Consider the following 10,117-nt stretch of genomic DNA (forward strand, 5'->3'; position numbering starts at 1 on the left):
TAGGTGTTGTTTTACAGGGTCAGACATAGTAGTATGATAGGTGTTGTTTTACAGGGTCAGTCATAGTAGTATGATAGGTGTTGTTTTACAGGGTCAGTCATAGTAGTATGATAGGTGTTGTTGTACAGGGTCAGTCATAGTAGTATGATAGGTGTTGTTTTACAGGGTCAGTCATAGTAGTATGATAGGTGTTGTTTTACAGGGTCAGTCATAGTAGTATGATAGGTGTTGTTTTACAGGGTCAGTCATAGTAGTATGATAGGTGTTGTTGTACAGGGTCAGTCATAGTAGTATGATAGGTGTTGTTTTACAGGGTCAGTCATAGTAGTATGATAGGTGTTGTTTTACAGGGTCAGCCATAGTAGTATGATAGGTGTTGTTTTACAGGGTCAGTCATAGTAGTATGATAGGTGTTGTTTTACAGGGTCAGCCATAGTAGTATGATAGGTGTTGTTTTACAGGGTCAGTCATAGTAGTATGATAGGTGTTGTTTTACAGGGTCAGTCATAGTAGTATGATAGGTGTTGTTTTACAGGGTCAGTCACAGTAGTATGATAGGTGTTGTTTTACAGGGTCAGTCATAGTAGTATGATAGGTGTTGTTTTACAGGGTCAGTCATAGTAGTATGATAGGTGTTGTTTTACAGGGTCAGTCATAGTAGTATGATAGGTGTTGTTTTACAGGGTCAGCCACAGTAGTATGATAGGTGTTGTTTTACAGGGTCAGCCACAGTAGTATGATAGGTGTTGTTTTACAGGGTCAGCCACAGTAGTATGATAGGTGTTGTTTTACAGGGTCAGTCATAGTAGTATGATAGGTGTTGTTTTACAGGGTCAGTCACAGTAGTATGATAGGTGTTGTTTTACAGGGTCAGTCATAGTAGTATGATAGGTGTTGTTTTACAGGGTCAGTCATAGTAGTATGATAGGTGTTGTTTTACAGGGTCAGTCATAGTAGTATGATAGGTGTTGTTTTACAGGGTCAGCCACAGTAGTATGATAGGTGTTGTTTTACAGGGTCAGTCATAGTAGTATGATAGGTGTTGTTTTACAGGGTCAGCCACAGTAGTATGATAGGTGTTGTTTTACAGGGTCAGTCATAGTAGTATGATAGGTGTTGCTTTACAGGGTCAGCCACAGTAGTATGATAGGTGTTGTTTTACAGGGTCAGTCATAGTAGTATGATAGGTGTTGTTTTACAGGGTCAGCCACAGTAGTATGATAGGTGTTGTTTTACAGGGTCAGTCATAGTAGTATGATAGGTTTTGTTTTACAGGGTCAGCCATAGTAGTATGATAGGTTTTGTTTTACAGGGTCAGTCATAGTAGTACGGTGTCCCTGGAACATATTGGGGACGTTATAAAGAGGCAATATGCTGGATTTGACTCTGATCATAAGTCAGAGCAATGGTCACTAACCTTTTCGGTGTCAAGGTCACATTCGGTGTCAAGGTCACCTTCGGAGTCAAGGTTATAACTTCGGAGTCAAGGTCACATTCGGTGTCAAGGTCACATTCGGTGTCAAGGTCACCTTCGGAGTCAAGGTCACCTTCGGAGTCAAGGTCACCTTCGGAGTCAAAAAGCAAGCGGAGATCTACCACTCAGATGATTTTAACCCTGTATGAGTGTATTTCCCAGAAGCCTCAGTAGACTGTCATGAAGGTAGCCCGGTAGCAGTTAAAAACGTTAATGGAAGTAGTTTAGTGTCTAAGAAAAGGGGTTCATTATGCTTAAAAAGAAGGACGTTTCCAGGCCTTTCTTATATCTCTGAGATATCAGACACTTCAAAACAAACTTCCGTTAGATTCGTTTTTTACTATCTGTTTTTCAATGTATGAATCTGTTATTCAATGTGTTTCTATGGGCTAATAGCAGTGAGGCCAATGTTTCATCAAATCATTTGTTAATATATATATATATATATATGTATACTGTATATATATGAAAAGGAGGGCACACTGAACTAGGCTAGTATCAAACTTTGCTGTACTCTTTGACAGTCTCTCTCTGGTCATGTTTTTTAAAGGTTATTAAATATCACCTAGGCTTGTATCAAACTTTGCTCTGGGGTCGTGGAAGTTGTAGGCACGGTGATTTGAGCTATCTGATTGGCCAGCGCGGTAGGCATACTTTATTTAGCTCTCCTGGTCCCCTGGGTAGGCAGGAATGTTTATCCCATCAGACAAATGAAATGGTTCAAAATGGGAACATTTTTCCTACCAGGCGGGCGGGGCTTCTCAAGTACACCTACTACCAACAGACCAAGACGAATGGAAAAACAAAATATGAGCGCAAGGCTTTGTCATTGGCATTTCCATAGAAATGTTTGGTAATCGACTAGTAATGGCTTAAAGATCGACCAGTCGATCCACTGGTTAGTGTGCACTGAGTCGGAGCGTTTGTCAAACACCAGAATAGTACACAGTATCTGGTAAAGCAAAGGCAGTCCCTGAAAGAGACTTTTCAGTAACTTATTTTCTGAAATAATCAGCGTCACGGAATACTTTAAAATCGCTGCATTTCGAAACGATGATCAGAACGTTAGGCCTATCCTATGTAAATGGGAAGCGCTGAGTCTAACCACACGCGATCACATCCCCCATTGAGAACAATGAGGGGATCCGAATGAATCTGTCCCGGGCGCGGGTGAAAGTTAATTGCATTGGTTTCGGAACCCCGGCGCTGCTTCCAGGGATTGAACCAGGTGCCCTGCTCCGAACCACCGCGAACTCTGCTCAAAGTGATGTAAAGGAGGGAAACATTATTTATAATAACGGTTACATGGAGAATATCAGACCTCTCTGAAATGAAAATGGGATGACCATCCCGTCAGCAAAATATATTTAACCTAAACCCTCCCTGAATGCCTTGGGGGTGAAAAAAAAACAAGTGACCCTCCCCTATACCCAAAATAACAATTAAAACAAAGTGGATAGCAGAGAGCATCTACCATTTAACCTCACGTTTTGGACAGACCAGAGCAGTAGATAGGCATTTTTAGAAACCGTTCTTCATCCTGTAAGCATTACATGACAACAAAGGAATTTTGATTGCGCAACAGGGCTACGTGGTCAGAGGGTTCTGGGTTCGCAGACCACTGTGGACAAGAGTAAGGGCGGAAAGAATCTGCTTGAATATGTAAAAGCGTTGCATGAATCTATCATCGTTTTTGTAGGTCCAAGAATTTATAAACATTTCAGGGAATTCTAGGTCATTTAACACATTAGCGGAATCTTGCAGCGTAAGAACGGACAGAGAGATAGACCTATGTGTTCATCTGATCATGTTTCTTCAAGGCCAAATCACTGTGTCTATTTGAAAATAATTAAATCTAAGACTTCATTTTTGAATCTGAGCATGGTACTTTCAAAAGTTAGGCCTACCTTTCCATCCCAGACAGAGTAGGCCTACCTTTCCATCCCAGACAGAGTAGGCCTACCTTTCCACCCCAGACAGAGTAGGCCTACCTTTCCACCCCAGACAGAGTAGGCCTACCTTTCCACCCCAGACAGAGTAGGTCTACCTTTCCACCCCAGACAGAGTAGGCCTACCTTTCCACCCCAGACAGAGTAGGCCTACCTTTCCACCCCAGACAGAGTAGGCCTACCTTTCCACCCCAGACAGAGTAGGCCTACCTTTCCATCCCAGACAGAGTAGGTCTACCTTTCCACCCCAGACAGAGTAGGCCTACCTTTCCACCCCAGACAGAGTAGGCCTACCTTTCCACCCCAGACAGAGTAGGCCTACCTTTCCACCCCAGACAGAGTAGGCCTACCTTTCCACCCCAGACAGAGTAGGCCTACCTTTCCATCCCAGACAGAGTAGGTCTACCTTTCCACCCCAGACAGAGTAGGCCTACCTTTCCACCCCAGACAGAGTAGGCCTACCTTTCCACCCCAGACAGAGTAGGCCTACCTTTCCACCCCAGACAGAGTAGGCCTACCTTTCCACCCCAGACAGAGTAGGCCTACCTTTACACCCCAGACAGAGTAGGCCTACCTTTCCACCCCAGACAGAGTAGGCCTACCTTTCCACCCCAGACAGAGTAGGCCTACCTTTCCACCCCAGACAGAGTAGGCCTACCTTTCCACCCCAGACAGAGTAGGCCTACCTTTCCACCCCAGACAGAGTAGGCCTACCTTTACACCCCAGACAGAGTAGGCCTACCTTTCCACCCCAGACAGAGTTGGAAGACATTTAATGGAAGAAATTTAAACCCAGGCAGCTTTTAGGGAAACACTTGTGACCTTCTGTCGTTGGGTTAAGTTCTGTCGTTGGGTTAAGTTCTGTCGTTGGGTTAAGTTCTGTCGTTGGGTTAAGTTCTGTCGTTGGGCTAAGCTCTGTCGTTGGGTTAAGTTATGTCGTTGGGTTAAGTTATGTCGTTGGGTTAAGTTCTGTCATTGGGCTAAGCTCTGTCGTTGGGCTAAGCTCTATTGTTGGGTTAAGTTATGTCGTTGGGCTAAGCTCTGTCGTTTGGCTAAGCTCTGTCGTTGGGCTAAGTTCTGTCGTTGGGCTAAGCTCTGTCGTTGGGTTAAGTTATGTCGTTGGGCTAAGCTCTGTCGTTGGGCTAAGCTCTGTCGTTGGGTTAAGTTATGTCGTTGGGTTAAGTTATGTCGTTGGGCTAAGCTCTGTCGTTGGGCTAAGCTCTGTTGTTGAACTTAACCCAACGACAGAAGGTCACAAGTGTTTCTCTAAAAGCTGCCTGGGGTTAAACATCTTCCATTATACAGAAAGTGAATAGCTTCATCAATCGATAGTGACCGAATTAGATGACTTCCCAGGTCTATGTTGTTGTCTCCATCGGCTATAGAAGGTTGAATAGCTCAGCCTCTGAACGTCAAAGAAATTAAACAGTGATATTCCCATAATGCATCGGAGTCACATCTTTCCCAGGGTACTTTGCAGCTTGTTTCTAGCAGAAAGCATCGCGGGACCAAAGCCCTGTTATTGATCACTTTGTAGAATGAGATCTGTTTATAAGCTAACAATGGGTAGGCCTGTGCCTTTTCACCCTTTTATTTCATACAAGGTAGCCCTGTGGCATACCCTCTCATAACCCCTCATATTTCAGTCTTGGTTTTAACTTAACAGCTCCTCGCTGACATGTAAGTAGGCTATTTAAAGAGTGTGTGATGGCTGGAGGAATTGACTGACACATCTCTGGATCTACGGTAGCAGCCTATAGTCTGATTTATTGTCCTGCATTTTGCTACTTCAAGTTTCAGCTCCTTAATGTAAGGTACTAGAATCTGGCTTATTATGAGGTCAATAACTCTGATAAATACATCAAATGGGCAAGAAACATAATAGTTTTTTGTATTAAAATCAATTATAGTTGTAGCCAGCTATTAAAGTTGACCTCCAGTCTTCCTTCTCATCTTCGTGCTCTCCTTGTCAAACTGAACAGAACAGCCTATAGGCTCGTCCACGTGTAAGATTGGGATTTTTTATGGGACTAGGACTTAATCAAAATAAATAAATGGAAAGAAACCTTTGACTCTCCTCCTGAACTGCCATCACAGGCAGCACACAGCACAGCCATTGGTTAGGCAGCACAGCCATTGGTTAAGCAGCACGCAGCACAGCCATTGGTTAAGCAGCACAGCCATTGGTTAGGCAACACACAGAGCAGCCATTGGTTAGGCAACACACAGCACAGCCATTGGTTAGGCAGCACACAGCGCAGCCATTGGTTAGGCAGCACAAGGCACAGCCATTGGTTAAGCAGCACACAGCACAGCCATTGGTTAGGCAACACACAGCGCAGCCATTGGTTAGGCAGCACACAGCACAGCCATTGGTTAGGCAGCACACAGCACAGCCATTGGTTAGGCAACACACAGCGCAGCCATTGGTTAAGCAGCACACAGCACAGCCATTGGTTAGGCAGCACAGCCATTGGTTAAGCAGCACACAGCACAGCCATTGGTTAGGCAACACACAGCGCAGCCATTGGTTAGGCAGCACAAGGCACAGCCATTGGTTAAGCAGCACACAGCACAGCCATTGGTTAGGCAGCACACAGCACAGCCATTGGTTAAGCAGCACGCAGCACAGCCATTGGTTAGGCAGCACACAGCACAGCCATTGGTTAAGCAGCACGCAGCACAGCCATTGCTGTGCCTTATTGCTATTATAAACTGGTTACCAATATAATTAGAGCAGTAAAACTAAATGTTTCGTCACACACATGGTATATGGTCTGATATACCACAGCTGTCTGGGCAACAACCCAGCAGCAGGACCGCTACCTCTGCCTTTGTGCAAGGAGGAGCAGGAGAGCACTGCCAGAGCCCTGCAAAATGACCTCCAGCAGGCCACAAATGTGCATGTGTCTGCTCAAACGGTCATAAACAGACTCCATGAGGGTGGTATGAGGGCCCGATGTCCACAGGTGGGGGTTGTGCTTACAGTCCAACACCGTGCAGGACGTTTGGCATTTGCCAGAGAACACCAAGATTGGCAAATTCGCCACTGGCGCCCTGTGCTCTTCACAGATGAAAGCAAGTTCACACTGAGCACATGTGACAGTCTGGAGACGCCGTAGAGAACGTTCTGCTGCCTGTAACATCCTCCAGCATGACCGGTTTGGCGGTGGGTCAGTCATGGTGTGGGGTGGCATTTCTTTGGGGGGCCGCACAGCCCTCCATGTGCTCGCCAGAGGTAGCCTGACTGCCATTAGGTACCGAGATGAGATCCTCAGACCCCTTGTGAGACCATATGCTGGTGCGGTTGGCCCTGTGTTCCTCCTAATGCAAGACAATGCTAGACCTCATGTGGCTGGAGTGTGTCAGCAGTTCCTGCAAGAGGAAGGCATTGATGCTATGCACTGGCCCGCCCGTTCCCCAGACCTGAATCCAATTGAGCACATCTGGGACATCATGTCTGGAGCGAGCCACGTTGCACCACAGACTGTCCAGGAGTTGGCGGATGCTTTAGTCCAGAGGTCATACAGGCACGTGGAGGCCACACACACTACTGAGCCTCAATTTGACTTGTTTTAAGGACATTACATCAAAGTTGAATCAGCCTGTAGTGCGGTTTTCCACTTTAATTTTGAGTGTGACTCCAAATCCAGACCTCCATGGGTTGATAAATTTGATTTCCATTGATCATTTTTGTGTGATTTTGTTGTCAGCACATTCAACTATGTAAAGAAAAAAGTATTTAATAAGAATATTTCATTCATTCAGATCTAGGATGTGTTATTTTAGTGTTCCCTTTATTTTTTTGAGCAGTGTATATATAGATACATCATTACTTGAGAAAGCCAGGACCAAGAGAAGAATGACCATTGAATTGATGGACTCTGCCGCCCTCGAGTGGGAGAAAGTTTCAAGTGCTAGTTGTACAAGAGAAAAACCACTCATTTGTTTTCCAATGTGTACTATTCACTTTCTGGAAACGTGGAGGCGTTTACCGGTTAATTTATAGTAAACAGACAGGACAATGAGCAATTGTTTACATCAAAATATTTTTGAAAGATTCTTCGACAAAAAAAAAGGAATCATTATCTGACTTCAAACTTCCTAGAACGAAAAAAAACATCCTGCAATTTACAGCGCAGCCCTGATTCCTGATAACACTCAACTGGCAGTCTGGTGATTTGAGCGTCAGTGGCTGACAACAACAGAGGCAGGGCAGAGTGCACACAGCCAGCTACACACAGCCATCTACACACAGCCATCTACACACAGCCATCTACACACAGCCAGCTACACACAGCCAACTACACACAGCCAGCTACACACAGCCAACTACACACAGCCAGCTACACACAGCCAACTACACACAGCCAGCTACACACAGCCAGCTACACACAGCCAGCTACACACAGCCATCTACACACAGCCAGCTACACACAGCCAACTACACACAGCCAACTACACACAGCCAGCTACACACAGCCAGCTACACACAGCCAACTAACTACACACAGCCAACTATACACACAGCCAGCTACACCCAGCAACACACAGCCAACTACACACACACACTGCCAGCTACACACAGCCAGCTACACCCGCAGACTAACAGCTAGAAGGACAACAGAAGCCTTATGGAATATCAGCGTTGCCTGACAGAAGAATAGAGTCACTGGCAACAGGACAACATTCTGGGGAACCGCAAGAGCCTCTTTTGTAAGTCTACTTAGCTAGCTAGCTAATCAATGTTTTCTGTATCTTGCTAGTTAACAAAAACACAGACACGCCAGAGAAGTGTAGTTCATTTTGAAAGTCATAAAAAAAACATGACATTTGCTAGCTAGTCACTGTTGCGAGTTGTTAGCTAACGTCGGCTAGTTAGTTAGCTTTCTCCAGCTAGCTAACGATAATTTAGCTAGCTAATCTGTATAAACACCGATATGTGTTCGCTAACTAGTTTACAAACATGAACAATGAGTAAGTAATTAACTAGCAAGTACCATTTGTACGTTTTTAAAAACTGTTGGCTTTCGTTGAAACAACTAAAAGTTTGGATGATGAAGCTAACTAGGTAGATACAACCATGCTAGTTAGAAAACATACCAGCCACTTGATATCCCGTTAATGGTCTAAAATTAATATTTACAGTCTAGTCTGGCTCTGGGCATTGCTACTTTGTTGTTGTTGTTGTTGAATATCTTGGTTGCTACTTTGTCTGTTGTTGAATATCTTGGTTGCTACTTTGTCTGTTGTTGAATATCTTGGTTTCTACTTTGTCTGTTGTTGAATATCTTGGTTTCTACTTTGTCTGTTGTTGAATATCTTGGTTGCTACTTTGTCTGTTGTTGAATATCTTGGTTGCTACTTTGTCTGTTGTTGTTGAATATCTTGGTTGCTACTGATTAGCTAGCAGTCAGGCGATGAACCTGCAAACACAATCACCCTTTTTTTGAAAAGGCAGCAGTGCCAAGGAGGACCGTGTTTTGGTTGACAGTTTTTAGATAATAAATAGCTAGCTATCATGTTAGTTGTACGTGCTTATCAAAGATTGAACAGTAGTATCAACAAGTTATCAAGTGACCCAGTGTTTCCAAGAAAAGTGTTTATTTCTAACTTCAGCCTTGGTACAGAATGTGCCATAGTGGGCAGTATTTTCTGCCCTGTCGGTATTTCCATTGATCATCAGTTATTATATTTAAAATGGCAAACATTTGCCTCCACCTTATGGAAAAATTGGGGGGGGGGGGGGGGGGGGGGGGTGGTATGCAGACCCATAAGCCACTGCAGCCCCTCATGAAGGGTCCTCTTTCCTTTTTGCATCCCCAACCCCCATCAAGGTTGCCCATCCCCGAGCGAGATGATGAGAAATCTCTAGCTAACACTAGACTGACGCGATGTCATGAAACCAGGCCAGATCCAGCATAGAGCTCCAAACCATTTGACAGTTCTAATAGCTAGGGTACCTGCAACCTGTCATTCATGAATGTTGAATCAGATTTGTCACGTTTACACACCTGGATGTCACTCCACTGGACATCTCATGCAGCATCACAAAAACTAGGGGACTTCTAAGAATTGTCTTAACTTGTGTTATTAAGAGACAAACCGTGAGTACTTCTCACCTGCCCAGACCCGCATGCTCACACCTCCATTCATACTGCCTGCATTTTTGTTTGCCACTTGGCCTTAAATTGTATTGAATTTGTTTTTTCTCGGTTGCCCAGGATATTTCGGTAATTTGATTTGTTCTGTTGTGTCAATGATGATGGTGAATTGATTTGACAGTTCTAATAGCTAGGGTACCTGCAACCTGTCATTCATGAATGTTGAATCAGATTTGTCACGTTTACACACCTGGATGTCACTCCACTGGACATCTCATGCAGCATCACAAAAACTAGGGGACTTCTAAGAATTGTAACTTGTGTTATTAAGAGACAAACCGTGAGTACTTCTCACCAGCCCAGACCCGCATGCTCACACCTCCATTCATACTGCCTGCATTTTTGTTTGCCACTTGGCCTTAAATTGTATTGAATTCGTTTTTTCTCGGTTGCCCAGGATATTTCGGTAATTTGATTTGTTCTGTTGTGTCAATGATGATGATGGTGAATTGATTGACTTCCACATTCTTAGTAAAAATATATTTTTCAAGATGAGAAGAGAATCGTCTAGCCCATTGGGTATCTCACTA

The 10,117-nt window shown here is 44.3% G+C and overlaps 1 protein-coding gene across 2 annotated transcripts in view; it reads left to right on the top strand.

Annotated features, from left to right (window-relative positions):
- Positions 1–7,918: 7,918 nt before the first annotated feature.
- LOC109882160 (ankyrin repeat and IBR domain-containing protein 1-like) overlaps positions 7,919–10,117 on the top strand; it is a 60,403-nt gene continuing 58,204 nt past the window's right edge. For both annotated transcript variants that reach the window (XR_004206627.1, XM_031811856.1), the window contains exon 1: positions 7,919–8,139. The gene's annotated coding sequence lies outside the window, so the exon portion shown is untranslated. The remainder of the gene's footprint in view (positions 8,140–10,117) is intronic.

Source organism: Oncorhynchus kisutch, unplaced genomic scaffold (genome assembly GCF_002021735.2).
Source record: "Oncorhynchus kisutch isolate 150728-3 unplaced genomic scaffold, Okis_V2 Okis02a-Okis13b_hom, whole genome shotgun sequence".
Taxonomy (NCBI): Eukaryota; Metazoa; Chordata; class Actinopteri; order Salmoniformes; family Salmonidae; genus Oncorhynchus; species Oncorhynchus kisutch.